The following is a 16,997-nucleotide window of genomic DNA, read 5'->3' on the forward strand; positions in this document are numbered from 1 at the left end:
AGGACATGGAGTGGGCGCGCAGGAGGGCATGGAGTGGGCGTGCAGGGCACGGAGTGGGTGTACAGAGCACGGAGTGGCGTGCACGAGGGCACAGAGTGGGCGTACAGGGCATAGAGTGAGCGCGTAGGAGGGCACGGAGTGGGCGTACAGAGGCATGGAGTAGGCGTGCAGGTCACGGAGTGGGCGTCCAGGAAGGGGAGAAGGAATTGGCCACCACTACACTTTCATGTTAGTTTATTGATCACCCAACAACACGCACACAGCCACGTACACGTACACACACACACACACACACACACACACACACAAACGCATATCAATACACGAGGGTTTATACACATACATTTTTATCACACACGCATACCTACACACGAGAGTGTACACACCGAGGTGCACATACAAACACAAACACACACGCACACACACACACACACACACACACACACACACACACACACACACACACATAAGCACAGCTATGTAGGTAAAGTCGAGAGGGTCACCAAGATGGTACTTGTAAGCCCCCATCACCCCTACGGGAATACCGCTCCCTAAAAATAATAATAATAATAATAATAATAATAATAATAATAATAATAATAATAATAATAATTATTATTATTATTATTATTATTATTATTATTATTATTATTATTATTATTGCCATAAAGATGCTAAGAATCAGGGGAGATATGATCCCGACATAGAAGATGCTCAGGGATGTTGATAGGTTAGACAGGGACAACCTGGGAGGAGTCAGAACGATACAAGTTGAGTATTCAACACTAAACTTTTTCAATTGCAAGAGTAGTGAAGTCTAAGAGGATGGAGCTCAGGAGCCGGAGCCTCGACCCCCCCTCCCCACATCCCGCAAGCACAGCAAGCTAATTACACATGCAGGCGTGCATGCCAGTAGCAACCAGGTCCGTCCTTGTCGTGATCACCACACAGGAAGGGAGTTAGAGGGGGGTGAGGGGAGTGGGGAGGGGTGAGGTGAGGGGAGAGGTGAGGGGAGAGGTGAGGGGTGAGGTGAGGGGAGAGGTGAGGGGAGGAAAAAAAAAACTCATAACAAGAGTACCTCAACATTTTCACCTTCTCTTCGTCCAGTATTTGGGTCGTCTTTCTATCTGTCTTTCTGTCTATTAGCATGCCACTGCGTCTGTCCGTCTGTCTTTATTACTGTGTCTATGTGCATGTCCCTGTCTGTCTGTCTGTCTGTCTGTCTGTCTGTTTGATCTGCCTCTGTCTGACACGGTGTAACTGTGTCACTGTGTGTGTATCTGTCTCCAACCTGAGGGTGTACACACACACACACACACATACACACACACACACACACACACAGCTTTAAGAAGAGGTATAACAAGGTTCTTAGAGCAGAGAGAGAGTGCACCTAGTATCGACCAGTGAAGAGGAGGTCAGGAACTTGGAACCACAAACAGGTGAGCACAAGAAGGTGAGTTCACATACACACGGTGGATCGAAGGAACACTGCGAGACTAGATCTGTTTTTTTTTCTGAGTAAAACCGACATTAAGGAGCCAGGAGGCAGAGGTAAGAACGGAGAGAAGATAGAACAAAGAGAAATACAAATAAATATCAACTATTAGAGAGATAATTACGCAAGAATAACTTCCTGAATGGAATACAGTGGGGATGGGGGGGATGTATTCTAATGTATTGTATAAATTGCTTAGTTCGTGTGAGTCTATCACTGAAACAAAAAGATTAGTGGGAACACGATCCTCCTTCCACTATTCACAGCCCGGCCTCTGATCGCAGTGATCACCTCTTCAGTGGGAAGGAGAAGGGAAAGGGAAGACAGTGCATGAGGGGACGAAGAGGCTACCAGAGGCTAATTGATACCGACAAGGGAAACTCAGAAATACGAAGCCAGAGTAGAGAGTATTCTCTGGCTGGAAGTGTAAGAGAGACCGCGAGTATCAAAGCCTGCAAGAGGAAGTAGGGAATCAAAAATGAATACGCAAGAATAAGAAGGAAGAAAAAAAAAAGACAATTCGCAAATGACACAGTAACAACAGCAAAAACTAAGTGAAAGCTGAGGCATAACAGGAGGCGACAGTAAAGAACCAGATAGAAAAAGAATAGGATTGAAATGAAGTGGCTCTTGTTACTTCATCCATAACGCGAAGAACTGAATAAACATTTCAAAGAGATCTTCAATAAAGGATTAGAGAAAATTGGGAAGAGAGGGGAGAGGAGAGACGAGCAACGAAGATTGGGGAAGGTACAACGAGAAAAAAGGAAAAAAAAACGAGAGAGCTCCTAACAAAACTAGATACAAGGAAAGTAGATAAACGTGACACATAAGTAGCGATAAGGAGCAGAGGAACCGCAACACACAGAGAGGATTTAGAAGTTGATAGACAGGGACAGCTACAGGACAGCTGGAAAATAGGAAATGTAAACCCTCAGGGCTGGTAGGGAACCTCAACACTGGTGAAGCCCTCAACATTAGTAGGACCCTCAGTACTTGTAGAACCCTCAGGAATGAAAGGAATCTGTGTCTCTAAGATCCCGTGGACTAGAAGAACCCCAGAGAATTAGAAGGAACCCCACAGGATTAACAAGAACCTCACAGGATTAACAGGAACCCCGCAGGATTAACAGGAGCCCCACAGGATTAACAGGAACCCCACAGGATTAACAGGAACCCCACAGGATTAACAGGAACCCCACAGGATTAACAGGAACCCCACAGGATTAACAGGAACCCCACAGGATAAACAGGAACCCCACAGAATTAACAGGAACCCCACAGGATTAACAGGAACCCCACAGGATTAACAGGAACCCCACAGGATAAACAGGAACCCCACAGAATTAACAGGAACACCACAGGATTAACTGGAACCCCACAGGATTAACAGGAACCCCACAGAATTAACAGGAACACCACAGGATTAACTGGAACCCCACAGGATTAACAGGAACCGCACAGGATTAACAGGAGTCTCGCCTGGTAATTTTTTCACCAGTACGGCCACAACCAGCACCACGACAACTTTTTTCCTCCTCTCTGCTCATAACATGAGTGACGGCTGACCATCACTCCAAAGCTGCCAGAAACGCTTCTTTTAATTAAATCTAGGGAGAGAGGGAGAGTGAGAGAGAGAGAGAGAGAGAGAGAGAGAGAGAGAGAGAGAGAGAGAGAGAGAGAGAGAGAGAGAGAGAGAGAGAGAGAAACTAATCTTCACCACGTTTCTCGTCTATCATATCTGCAGAGTTTCTCCGTATTTTCTGTCTCTGTCACTCTCTCTCTCTCTCTCTCTCTCTCTCTCTCTCTCTCTCTCTCTCTCTCTCTCTCTCTCTCTCTCTCTCTCCCCTTCCCTCTCTAATACCGCTCAAATATCTCATCAAATTCTCCCTTTGAGAATCCGGATATCAATTTCACGAATAAAATTAAATTTTTGTTCGAACACTGCGCGATGGCTTATCTGCATGTTTCGCTTATCCGGATAGTCCACGTGTTTTATCCAAATAATAATGATGATGATGATGATGATGATGATGATGATGATAATGATGTGTTTTGGTCTCGTGCTTTCTTTTTATAGATCAGTTATCTGTAGCTTTTTCGGCTACAGATAACCGACTGTTGTTGTTTTTGTATGTCGTTGTTGTTGTTGTTGTTGTTGCTGTATGTCGTTGTTGTCGCTGTATGTAGTCGTCGTCTTTGATGTTGTTGAATAACATTAATGCTATTGTCGTATTTCGTTGTTGTTGTATGCCGCTCTTGTTGTCGTATGTCTCTATTGTTGTTGTATGTCGTTGTTGTATGTCGCTGTTGTATGATGTATGTCGCTGCTGTTGTTATTGTTGCTGTATTTTATATATCGTTGCATGTTGCTGTCCTATATTATTACTGCTACTATTTTATTCCAGTTAAACGTTGTAATTGTTTATTGTCATTGGTTCTCTTTATTTTCGCGCAGTTTCATGTTCATGGCCTCAAACACAATGAAGATTTTTTGATAACACACTCAGCCAACGCCAATATTTACACACCAAAAAAAAGGTGAACGGTGGAGGCGAACATTATCCAGGTCACAGTTCCGAACTTTTGTATGACCGAACAACAACAGCAAGAAGGTCAATACAAGATTGTACAGCTATCGTGGAGCCCCACACGAAGGTCAGGTCACTTTTAAACGCATGACTGCTATTATGCTGAACTGAAACAAGAGAAAAAAAGCATCATAACTGTGTGATTAGAAGTCAATATAAAAGGAGTTATATATATATATATATATATATATATATATATATATATATATATATATATATATATATATATATATATATATATATAGTCATGTAGGGGGTATTGGAACGTAAGCATAATCGGGGAATATGGGAGTAAGGGAGTATGTATAGGCAGGGGATAGGCTGGCGAGGTGGTAGGTAGAGATGAGTGCGGAGGTAGGTAATGTGAGGTCACTGGTGACTACACCTTCACCTCTCACTACTCTACCCACCACACTACTCACCTTCTCGCTACTTGAAATAAAATAATGAATAAAAGAGTAAATAACGGGGACATTGAATATTACTATTCTACTCACAGTTTATTATTAAGTCTTTGTACAATAATATATTTGGGAACAGGAAAACATTATTGTGTTTAGATAAATGGGATGGTATGTATAAGCAGTGAGACAGGGAACACAATCAACTTGACCAAAATGAATATAACTTAAAATATAGTTCAGAGGACAGTTCACCACAGGAACTAAGCCACAGGTCCCAAGACCTATACAGCACGAGTACCGCTCCAAGCCAGTACTCTGCCCAATGTCTCCAACAGTCTCCTACTGCCAGAATCTCCTCTGCTCAGCTGTTCCTTGGGCTTATATGGTGGTCCAAGCATCCCCCCAAATTGGGTGTGCACCACGTGTACGACCTGACGCCGAGATCTGACGCCAGTGACGAACAAAGGAGCTGATACATAAGCCGAAAAGGCATGTCTCTGACAGACATTTGCCAAGGCAAGGTAACCATATAATTGGTTAAATATATATATATATATATATATATATATATATATATATATATATATATATATATATATATATATATATATATGTCGTGCCGAATATGTAAAACTGGTCAATTAGCAAGAACTCATTTAAAATTAAGTCCTTTCTAAAATTTTCTCTTATACGTTTAAAGATATATTTTTTTCATTAATGTTGATGTAAAAATTTTTAATTTTGCACCAAAAGAATCTTAGAAAACTTACCTAACCTTATTATAACAAGAGCAATTTATTTTAGCCTAACCCAACTAAATATATTTTAGATTTGTTTACAATAATTTAATACTAAACAAACACAGTGAAATGTATTTTTTTCGTTAGGTTCAGAATGATTTTGGCGAAATTATTGCATACACAAATTTTCACTTGTCCTATATGGCAAGATGAACGTTGATATTTAAGCCAAGATCGCAAGTTCTGCCGTCACCTTTTCACACCTAGGTGTTACTTCCGGTTTTGACCATGACCTCGCCCTCGAGACTACCTCACCCTTGACCCCCCAACCAATACCCCCGCCCACGACCCCCCCCCCCTTCGCGACCCCGCCGTCGCGCCGCGCGCCCGCCCGCGCGCCCGCGCGCCCGCCCGCGCCCCGCGACCCCCCCTTCGCGCGCCCCGCCCGCGCCCCGCCCGCGCGCCCGCGCGCGACCCCCGCCCCGCGCCTTCTGCTGCGCCTTCTGCAGCGTCATCCGGATCGCTCCCGCGCCTCGAATTTTTTTTCTTATGATCTCCTTGGATCAAGGTTTTTGGATTCTCCCCCCTATTTCTTGAAATGCTCTCCATCTCCTCGGATCAAGGTTTTTGGATTCCCCCCTATGGGGTTTTTCGAAATTCTCCATCTCCTCAGATCAAATTTTTTTGGGTACCCCTCCTTTCACCCCCATCCCCAAACAATTTCTCGAAATCAAATTCTCCATCTCCTTGGATCAAGTTTTTTTTGGGTACCCCTCCTTTCACCCCAAATTTTCTCGACAATACCATGACTCCATCTCCTCGGATCAAGTTTTTTGGATCCCCCCTATGGGGTTTTCGAAATTCTCCATCTCCTTGGATCAAATTTTTGGATTACCCCTCCCACTTTCACCCCAAATTTTCTCGACAATACCATGACTCCATCTCCTCAGATCAAATTTTTAAGGTTCCCCCTCCCACTTTCACCCCCCCAATCCCAAAAATTTCTCGATAATACAAGTTTTTGGATTCCCCCCCTATGGGGGTTTTGAATTTCTTATGATCACCTTGGATCAAATTTTTGGATTACCCCTCCCACTTTCACCCACCCCCCAACCTCAAATTTTTCTCGATAATACCAAGTTTTTGGATTCCCTCCTATGGGGTTTTCGAAATTCCTCGGATCAAAGTTTTTGGAATCCCCCCTCTGGGGGTAAGCATTCAAAATAGACTCCTCCTATGGGGGCATGCTTACTACAGGTCTAAACATCTTCCCCTTATTATTTTAAAATGAACTAAAAGTTTCCGCTCATTAAGTCAAATGAACTAAGAAGGGTGTTTACTCGGCGGTCAGTGACGTCACGCGCACACAGGTTGAATCAGGTCGCCCCCTATGTCAGTGACGTCACGTGATGACCGCGCACACAGGTTGAATCTTGTCTACCCTTTTACCCACCCTCCCAAACCCTCACACTCCAACCAACACCTCACAATTTTCACTCATAACCCCCAATTTTTCTCGTTTTAACCCTTTTAGTTCATTAAAGTTAATAAGGGGACACATGCATCAGAAAGTCACCACATCGCTTACATCCACTTTCGTTAAATTCACTACTCACAATTTTACATATTACGAAGTTAAATACGCACTTTTACTTTGAACATCTTCAAAACACTCTCATAAATCATTTGAATACTCACAAAAAATACCTTTATACATTTCCAAACAACACTGAAATACTCCAAAAAACATCATTCGAACACCCCCAAATCACCTCTGAATACTCCCAGAACACCTTCATAAATACTCTTGCACATCATTTGAACACCTTCATAAGTACTCTCATAATCATTTGTACACCTTCAAAAAACACCTTTGAATACTCACATAAACACCCTTGAACACCTTCAAAACACCTTCAAAGCACTCTCATAATCATTTGAACACACTCAAAACACCTTTGAATAACCTCAAAACACCTTTGAACACCTTCAAAACACCCTTGAACACCTTCAAAACACCCTTGAACACCTTCAAAAACAACATTTGAACACACTCAAAACACCTTTGAACATTTCCAAAACACTATTTGAGTACTCCCAAATAAGATTTTACATCTCTAATTTATCTGCACTTTCATTAAATTACAACTCATCCCTCAGTCTCCAGACTAGGCATTTTCTCGTTTTTACCCTTTTAGTTCATTAAAGTTATTAAGGGGACACAATACATCAGAAAAAAAAAAAGTCACAAAAACTAACTCAAACACTTTACTTTGAACACCCCCAAAAACACTCTCATAATCATTTGTACACCTTCAAAAAACACCTTTGAATACTCACATAAACACCCTTGAACACCTTCAAAACACCTTTGAATAACCTCAAAACACCTTTGAACACCTTCAAAACACCCTTGAACACCCTTGATCACCTTCAAAAAACAACATTTGAACACACTCAAAACACCTTTGAACACCTTTGAACATTTCCAAACAACACTGAAACACTTCCAAAAAACACAATTTGAGTACTCCCAATTACACCACTGATTACTACTAAAACACCGCTGAATTCAATCAAAACACCCTTCAACACCTTCAAACACCCTTGAACACCTTCAAAACACTCTTGAACACCTTCAAAAACACCTTTGAACATTTCCAAAACACTATTTGAGTACTCCCAATTACACCACTGAATACTACTAAAACACCGATGAATTCAATCAAAACACCCTTCAACACCTTCAAAACACCTTTGAACACCTTTGAACATTTCCAAAAAACACTCTCATAATCATTTGAACACACTCAAAACACCTTTGAATAACCTCAAAACACCTTTGAACACCTTCAAAACACCCTTGAACACCCTTGATCACCTTCAAAAAAAAAAACAACATTTGAACACACTCAAAACACCTTTGAACACTTCCAAAAAACACAATTTGAGTACTCCCAATTACACCACTGAATACTACTAAAACACCGCTGAATTCAATCAAAACACCCTTCAACACCTTCAAAACACCTTTGAACACCTTTGAACATTTCCAAAACACTATTTGAGTACTCCCAATTACACCACTGATTACTACTAAAACACCGCTGAATTCAATCAAAACACCCTTCATCACCTTCAAACACCCTTGAACACACTCAAAACACCCTTCAACACCTTCAAAACACCTTTGAACACCTTCAAAACACCTTTGAACACATTCAAAACACTCTCATAATCATTTGAACACACTCAAAACACCTTTTGAACACCTTTGAACACCTTCAAAACACCCTTGAACACCCTTGATCACCTTCAAAAAACAACATTTGAACACACTCAAAACACCTTTGAACACCTTTGAACATTTCCAAACAACACTGAAACACTTCCAAAAACACCATTTGAGTACTCCCAAATACACCACTGAATACTAAAACACCACTGAATACACTCAAAACACCACCAAAATCACCATAAACTAAGATCAACACCCACATCCCACAACACCCACAACCCACAACACCCACAATTTTTTCTCGTTTTATCTAATTTCATCAGAAAAAGTCCCAACAACAACCCACTTATAACATTTTTTTTTCGGTATCTCTAGTTCGACAACAACACCCACAACACCCACATCCCAGAACACCCATGAACATTTCCAAAACACTATTTGAGTACTCCCAATTACACCACTGATTACTACTAAAACACCGCTGAATTCAATCAAAACACCCTTCAACACCTTCAAACACCCTTGAACACCTTCAAAACACTCTTGAACACTTTCAAAAACACCTTTGAACATTTCCAATCAACACTGAAACACTTCCAAAAAACACAATTTGAGTACTCCCTATTACACCACTGATTACTACTAAAACACCGCTGAATTCAATCAAAACACCCTTCAACACCTTCAAACACCCTTGAACACACTCAAAACACCCTTCAACACCTTCAAAACACCTTTGATCACCTTCAAAAACACCTTTGAATACATTCAAAACACTCTCATAATCATTTGAACACACTCAAAACACCTTTGAATAACCTCAAAACACCTTTGAACACCTTCAAAACACCCTTGAACACCCTTGATCACCTTCAAAAAACAACATTTGAACACACTCAAAACACCTTTGAACACCTTTGAACATTTCCAAACAACACTGAAACACTTCCAAAAACACCATTTGAGTACTCCCATATACACCACTGAATACTAAAACACCACTGAATACACTCAAAACACCACCAAAATCACCATAAACTAAGATCAACACCCACATCCCACAACACCCACAACACCCACAATTTTTTCTCGTTTTATCTAATTTCATCAGAAAGTCACAACACCCACACCTCCCATTTTTTTTCTCGTTTTAACCCTTTTAGTTCATTAAAGTTAATAAGGGGCCACACTACATCAGAAAAAGTCACAAAAACAACCCACTTATAACGTCTTTTCGATATCTCTAGTTCGACAACAACACCCGCATCCCACATCACCCACATCCCACATCCCACACACACACACACACACACATCCCTAACCTAGCCTAACCTAACCTAACTTATCCTAACATAACCTAACCTAACCTAACCTAACCTAACCTAACCTAACCTAACCTAACTTATCCTAACCTAGCCTAACCTAACCTAACCTAACCTTACCTAACTTATCCTAACCTAACTTAACCTAGCCTAACCTAACCTAACTTAACCTAACCTAACCTAACCTAACCGAACCTACCCTAACCTAACCTTACCTAACATAACCTAACCTAGCCTAACCTAACCTAACCTAACTTAACCTAACCCAACCTAACCTAACCTAGCCTAACCTAACTTAACCTAACCTAACCTAACCTACCCTAACCTAACTTATCCTAACCTAACCTAACCTATCTTAACCTTACCTAACCTAACCTAGCCGAACCTATCCTAACCTAACCTAAAATATATTAGAACAATTCCAAAATACATTAGAGTACTCCAGAATTACTTTGAACGACTCCATTTTTTTTTTTTTGGATATTTCCAAATTAGTTTTGAAAACTTTATCGTAAAATCGAACATTATTTTCTTGTTGGTAAACACACTCAATGGTAGAAATATTTACTCGATTTCCGAATAGAAACACTTTCCTTGCTCTGAGAGACTCATTGTGGGTCACCCCTTCCCCCCCATCACCACTGGGGTAATGCGGTTCACACCCAAGGTAGATTTAAGATAATCATGAACACCTGCGCCAACTCAGGACAGACAGACGCCATGAAATGCGGGTAACATCCAAGGTAGAAAATCATCTCTTTCCAGACCAACTGTCTATCCTAACCTAACCTAACCTAACCTAACCTAACCTAATTCCTAACCTAACCTAACCTCACCTAACCGTACCTAACCTAACTCCATCAATCACCTCTATCCTAACCTAACCTAACCTAACCTAACCCAACCTAACTCCATCAAACACCTCTATCCTAACCTAACCTAACCTATCCTAACCTAACCTAACTCCATCAAACACCTCGAATACTACCTAACTTAACCTAACCTAACCTTACCTAACCTACCGAACCTAACCTAACCTAACCTAACCTATCCTAACCTGTCCTAACCTAACCTAACCTAACCTAACCTAACCTAACCTAACTTATCCTAAGCTAACCTAACCTAACTTATCCTAACCTAACCTATCCTAACCTAACCTAAACACTGACTAACTTTGAACCAACTCTGAACACCACTGATCTTCTTCAAAAAATGCTCTGCACATCATTTGAACACCTTCAAAAAAAACACCATCAAACACCTCCGAATACTCCCAAAAAAAAAACACTACTGATTACTACCAAATCACCACTGAATACTACCAATCACCGTCAAAATCACCAGAAACTAAGTTTAACATCACCATCTAACATCCTTTTTATAGAAATCCCCTCAAATCACTATAACCAAGAACTCCCTCCCCATTTGGCGCATAAAAAAAAAGCATGAACACAAACCTAATACGCAAACACTTAGTACATGATCACCATCAACTGAAAACATATCTTATACACACACATAATATAACACAATCACCAACTACAATCACCCATGTTCACTTACCTCAAAATCACTAATATCACAGAAAACAATCATTTTTATAAACATTTCACACACACACACACACACACACACACAAAAAAAAAAAAAAAAATAATATTTGACAATATCTAAGCGCACTCACCTCACTACCACCAACACACGATGTCTCACCTCACAGGACCGACGAGCTCACCTCCAGTGACGTCACACTCCCATTGTGTTACTTGGTGGTTGGTAACATCACACCTAACCCCCCTTGTTTCAACCTGTTGTACCCTACATTATCTAAGAACACTATATCCAAGACGATTACCAGATTTTATGATCCCCAACACCAAGATCACAGAAAACACACATTTTTATAATTATTCACACAAAAAATCACGATCACCAATTCCATATCATGTTTACCGTCATCTATCAACACTAATCACCAAGATCACCAAAAAAAAATCTAAGATCATGCATCTCAAAACTACTATGATCACTGAAAACACTTATTTTTTAAACATTCGCACAAAAATAAGACATACACAAAAATACCACAACACTTCCACCAACATCTATAACATAACATGAGCACTATAACATATCACTATCACAAAAAAAATAATACACAAACACCCACATATTATACATTTCAATTGGAAATTTAAGACATGAGACATACTCACCAAATCTAAGACATTCACCTCCAACTAAGACATACACATCACCCCTAAAACTTCCTTCCTTATTCATTCCGTATATCTCCTAGAGCTGTTTTAACCCCGACGGATCCATCACGACGTAGGAGCCAGAGGAACCATCACCACTCCAACACCATACTACCTCTGGCTCCTACGTCGTGATGGATCCGTCGGGGTTAAAACAGCTCTAGGAGATATACGGAATGAATAAGGAAGGAAGTTTTAGGGGTGATGTGTATGTCTTAGTTGGAGGTGAATGTCTTAGATTTGGTGAGTATGTCTCATGTCTTAAATTTCCAATTGAAATGTATAATATGTGGGTGTTTGTGTATTATTTTTTTTGTGATAGTGATATGTTATAGTGCTCATGTTATGTTATAGATGTTGGTGGAAGTGTTGTGGTATTTTTGTGTATGTCTTATTTTTGTGCGAATGTTTAAAAAATAAGTGTTTTCAGTGATCATAGTAGTTTTGAGATGCATGATCTTAGATTTTTTTTTGGTGATCTTGGTGATTAGTGTTGATAGATGACGGTAAACATGATATGGAATTGGTGATCGTGATTTTTTGTGTGAATAATTATAAAAATGTGTGTTTTCTGTGATCTTGGTGTTGGGGATCATAAAATCTGGTAATCGTCTTGGATATAGTGTTCTTAGATAATGTAGGGTACAACAGGTTGAAACAAGGGGGGTTAGGTGTGATGTTACCAACCACCAAGTAACACAATGGGAGTGTGACGTCACTGGAGGTGAGCTCGTCGGTCCTGTGAGGTGAGACATCGTGTGTTGGTGGTAGTGAGGTGAGTGCGCTTAGATATTGTCAAATATTATTTTTTTTTTTTTTTTTGTGTGTGTGTGTGTGTGTGTGTGTGTGTGTGTGTGTGTGAAATGTTTATAAAAATGATTGTTTTCTGTGATATTAGTGATTTTGAGGTAAGTGAACATGGGTGATTGTAGTTGGTGATTGTGTTATATTATGTGTGTGTATAAGATATGTTTTCAGTTGATGGTGATCATGTACTAAGTGTTTGCGTATTAGGTTTGTGTTCATGCTTTTTTTTTATGCGCCAAATGGGGAGGGAGTTCTTGGTTATAGTGATTTGAGGGGATTTCTATAAAAAGGATGTTAGATGGTGATGTTAAACTTAGTTTCTGGTGATTTTGACGGTGATTGGTAGTATTCAGTGGTGATTTGGTAGTAATCAGTAGTGTTTTTTTTTTGGGAGTATTCGGAGGTGTTTGATGGTGTTTTTTTTGAAGGTGTTCAAATGATGTGCAGAGCATTTTTTGAAGAAGATCAGTGGTGTTCAGAGTTGGTTCAAAGTTAGTCAGTGTTTAGGTTAGGTTAGGATAGGTTAGGTTAGGATAAGTTAGGTTAGGTTAGCTTAGGATAAGTTAGGTTAGGTTAGGTTAGGTTAGGTTAGGTTAGGTTAGGACAGGTTAGGATAGGTTAGGTTAGGTTAGGTTAGGTTCGGTAGGTTAGGTAAGGTTAGGTTAGGTTAAGTTAGGTAGTATTCGAGGTGTTTGATGGAGTTAGGTTAGGTTAGGATAGGTTAGGTTAGGTTAGGATAGAGGTGTTTGATGGAGTTAGGTTGGGTTAGGTTAGGTTAGGTTAGGTTAGGATAGAGGTGATTGATGGAGTTAGGTTAGGTACGGTTAGGTGAGGTTAGGTTAGGTTAGGAATTAGGTTAGGTTAGGTTAGGTTAGGTTAGGTTAGGATAGACAGTTGGTCTGGAAAGAGATGATTTTCTACCTTGGATGTTACCCGCATTTCATGGCGTCTGTCTGTCCTGAGTTGGCGCAGGTGTTCATGATTATCTTAAATCTACCTTGGGTGTGAACCGCATTACCCCAGTGGTGATGGGGGGGAAGGGGTGACCCACAATGAGTCTCTCAGAGCAAGGAAAGTGTTTCTATTCGGAAATCGAGTAAATATTTCTACCATTGAGTGTGTTTACCAACAAGAAAATAATGTTCGATTTTACGATAAAGTTTTCAAAACTAATTTGGAAATATCCAAAAAAAAAAAAATGGAGTCGTTCAAAGTAATTCTGGAGTACTCTAATGTATTTTGGAATTGTTCTAATATATTTTAGGTTAGGTTAGGATAGGTTCGGCTAGGTTAGGTTAGGTAAGGTTAAGATAGGTTAGGTTAGGTTAGGATAAGTTAGGTTAGGGTAGGTTAGGTTAGGTTAGGTTAAGTTAGGTTAGGCTAGGTTAGGTTAGGTTGGGTTAGGTTAAGTTAGGTTAGGTTAGGTTAGGCTAGGTTAGGTTATGTTAGGTAAGGTTAGGTTAGGGTAGGTTCGGTTAGGTTAGGTTAGGTTAGGTTAAGTTAGGTTAGGTTAGGCTAGGTTAAGTTAGGTTAGGATAAGTTAGGTAAGGTTAGGTTAGGTTAGGTTAGGCTAGGTTAGGATAAGTTAGGTTAGGTTAGGTTAGGTTAGGTTAGGTTAGGTTAGGTTAGGTTATGTTAGGATAAGTTAGGTTAGGTTAGGCTAGGTTAGGGATGTGTGTGTGTGTGTGTGTGTGGGATGTGGGATGTGGGTGATGTGGGATGCGGGTGTTGTTGTCGAACTAGAGATATCGAAAAGACGTTATAAGTGGGTTGTTTTTGTGACTTTTTCTGATGTAGTGTGGCCCCTTATTAACTTTAATGAACTAAAAGGGTTAAAACGAGAAAAAAAATGGGAGGTGTGGGTGTTGTGACTTTCTGATGAAATTAGATAAAACGAGAAAAAATTGTGGGTGTTGTGGGTGTTGTGGGATGTGGGTGTTGATCTTAGTTTATGGTGATTTTGGTGGTGTTTTGAGTGTATTCAGTGGTGTTTTAGTATTCAGTGGTGTATATGGGAGTACTCAAATGGTGTTTTTGGAAGTGTTTCAGTGTTGTTTGGAAATGTTCAAAGGTGTTCAAAGGTGTTTTGAGTGTGTTCAAATGTTGTTTTTTGAAGGTGATCAAGGGTGTTCAAGGGTGTTTTGAAGGTGTTCAAAGGTGTTTTGAGGTTATTCAAAGGTGTTTTGAGTGTGTTCAAATGATTATGAGAGTGTTTTGAATGTATTCAAAGGTGTTTTTGAAGGTGATCAAAGGTGTTTTGAAGGTGTTGAAGGGTGTTTTGAGTGTGTTCAAGGGTGTTTGAAGGTGTTGAAGGGTGTTTTGATTGAATTCAGCGGTGTTTTAGTAGTAATCAGTGGTGTAATAGGGAGTACTCAAATTGTGTTTTTTGGAAGTGTTTCAGTGTTGATTGGAAATGTTCAAAGGTGTTTTTGAAAGTGTTCAAGAGTGTTTTGAAGGTGTTCAAGGGTGTTTGAAGGTGTTGAAGGGTGTTTTGATTGAATTCAGCGGTGTTTTAGTAGTAATCAGTGGTGTAATTGGGAGTACTCAAATAGTGTTTTGGAAATGTTCATGGGTGTTCTGGGATGTGGGTGTTGTGGGTGTTGTTGTCGAACTAGAGATACCGAAAAAAAAATGTTATAAGTGGGTTGTTGTTGGGACTTTTTCTGATGAAATTAGATAAAACGAGAAAAAATTGTGGGTGTTGTGGGTTGTGGGTGTTGTGGGATGTGGGTGTTGATCTTAGTTTATGGTGATTTTGGTGGTGTTTTGAGTGTATTCAGTGGTGTTTTAGTATTCAGTGGTGTATTTGGGAGTACTCAAATGGTGTTTTTGGAAGTGTTTCAGTGTTGTTTGGAAATGTTCAAAGGTGTTCAAAGGTGTTTTGAGTGTGTTCAAATGTTGTTTTTTGAAGGTGATCAAGGGTGTTCAAGGGTGTTTTGAAGGTGTTCAAAGGTGTTCAAAAGGTGTTTTGAGTGTGTTCAAATGATTATGAGAGTGTTTTGAATGTGTTCAAAGGTGTTTTGAAGGTGTTCAAAGGTGTTTTGAAGGTGTTGAAGGGTGTTTTGAGTGTGTTCAAGGGTGTTTGAAGGTGATGAAGGGTGTTTTGATTGAATTCAGCGGTGTTTTAGTAGTAATCAGTGGTGTAATTGGGAGTACTCAAATAGTGTTTTGGAAATGTTCAAAGGTGTTCAAAGGTGTTTTGAAGGTGTTGAAGGGTGTTTTGATTGAATTCAGCGGTGTTTTAGTAGTATTCAGTGGTGTAATTGGGAGTACTCAAATTGTGTTTTTTGGAAGTGTTCAAAGGTGTTTTGAGTGTGTTCAAATGTTGTTTTTTTTTTGAAGGTGATCAAGGGTGTTCAAGGGTGTTTTGAAGGTGTTCAAAGGTGTTTTGAGGTTATTCAAAGGTGTTTTGAGTGTGTTCAAATGATTATGAGAGTGTTTTTTGGAAATGTTCAAAGGTGTTCAAAGGTGTTTTGAAGGTGTTGAAGGGTGTTTTGATTGAATTCATCGGTGTTTTAGTAGTATTCAGTGGTGTAATTGGGAGTACTCAAATAGTGTTTTGGAAATGTTCAAAGGTGTTTTTGAAGGTGTTCAAGAGTGTTTTGAAGGTGTTCAAGGGTGTTTGAAGGTGTTGAAGGGTGTTTTGATTGAATTCAGCGGTGTTTTAGTAGTAATCAGTGGTGTAATTGGGAGTACTCAAATTGTGTTTTTTGGAAGTGTTTCAGTGTTGTTTGGAAATGTTCAAAGGTGTTCAAAGGTGTTTTGAGTGTGTTCAAATGTTGTTTTTTGAAGGTGATCAAGGGTGTTCAAGGGTGTTTTGAAGGTGTTCAAAGGTGTTTTGAGGTTATTCAAAGGTGTTTTGAAGGTGTTCAAGGGTGTTTATGTGAGTATTCAAAGGTGTTTTTTGAAGGTGTACAAATGATTATGAGAGTGTTTTTGGGGGTGTTCAAAGTAAAGTGTTTGAGTTAGTTTTTGTGACTTTTTTTTTTTCTGATGTATTGTGTCCCCTTAATAACTTTAATGAACTAAAAGGGTAAAAACGAGAAAATGCCTAGTCTGGAGACTGAGGGATGAGTTGTAATTTAATGAAAGTGCAGATAAATTAGAGATGTAAAATCTTATTTGGGAGTACTCAAATA

The 16,997-nt window shown here is 39.8% G+C and overlaps 1 protein-coding gene across 1 annotated transcript in view; it reads right to left on the reverse strand.

The window, feature by feature from the left end:
- LOC138852626 (transmembrane protein 132E-like) overlaps nt 1-16,997 on the reverse strand; it is a 76,789-nt gene that overhangs the window by 1,845 nt on the left and 57,947 nt on the right. The gene's annotated exons all lie outside the window — the stretch shown is intronic.

This window comes from Cherax quadricarinatus, chromosome 13 (assembly GCF_038502225.1).
Source record: "Cherax quadricarinatus isolate ZL_2023a chromosome 13, ASM3850222v1, whole genome shotgun sequence".
Taxonomy (NCBI): domain Eukaryota; kingdom Metazoa; phylum Arthropoda; class Malacostraca; order Decapoda; family Parastacidae; genus Cherax; species Cherax quadricarinatus.